The sequence below is a fragment of the Melospiza melodia genome, chromosome 16, assembly GCF_035770615.1.
Source record: "Melospiza melodia melodia isolate bMelMel2 chromosome 16, bMelMel2.pri, whole genome shotgun sequence".
Lineage (NCBI taxonomy): Eukaryota > Metazoa > Chordata > Aves > Passeriformes > Passerellidae > Melospiza > Melospiza melodia.
Window position 1 is genome coordinate 13,082,501 of NC_086209.1, and position 866 is coordinate 13,083,366.

The following is an 866-nucleotide window of genomic DNA, read 5'->3' on the forward strand; positions in this document are numbered from 1 at the left end:
GCTGTGAAACGCTGGAGAGGAGAACTTTGATCTTTATCAGCATGAAAAAGAAGATTTCTTGGAGGCCGCCCTTCCCCAGCTGCTGTGGCCAAGCAGAGCTGCAGCCATGGCTGGCAGTTGTGGGCATGCCAAGGGAATGCTGACACCTGGTAGGGGATTAGGGTGGCACAACTGCTGGGACAGCAGCTGGCTGGGCTGGCCCTGGGTAAAGCAGCTGCCTGTGCTGTGGCCAGCCAGGGTGGCTTGCAGGATCACCTGTTGTATGGGGGGCTGCTCCTCTCAGCCCTCTTGCACACCCACATGTATGCAAAACTGATTTTTCATTTATTATTAGAAGCTGAATTTATTCATGCAGGAGTGTGGTACTTCCTCACTTGCTGTATGAAAATCATGATTCAGCTGGGGACAGTCCATAACACACTGCTTGTCTTCTGTCCCCTTTTCCTCACACAGTGTGGAAGAAAACAGGCAGTGGGAGAAGTCCCACGTGGTCAGACCACAGCCTGTTATAGCAGGATGGTTGAGACCAGAGCCTGCAGCTCTCTGTAAGGGACCACAAACACAAACACAGATCAACCCAGCTGTCAACAGACCCTCCCCAGGATCTCCTTTACTGCTTCTCTGGCCTTGACCATGAATTAGTTGATCTGAGCTGCTCCCTGCTTCCTCCAGCAGCCTGCTGTGGGTCCACAGGCTGCTGGGCAAACATCTCTGTTTGCTTTTTATTGCCTGTGCTATCTCTGTCCTGGCAGCACAATTATCTGCTGAATGTGCCATACACCAGCTCTCCTGTAAAACTGCCCGTGTTTATGCCCACGTGTTTTTGTCAATGAGGACTCTTCCAGGACATTGCAGGAGGATCAGGG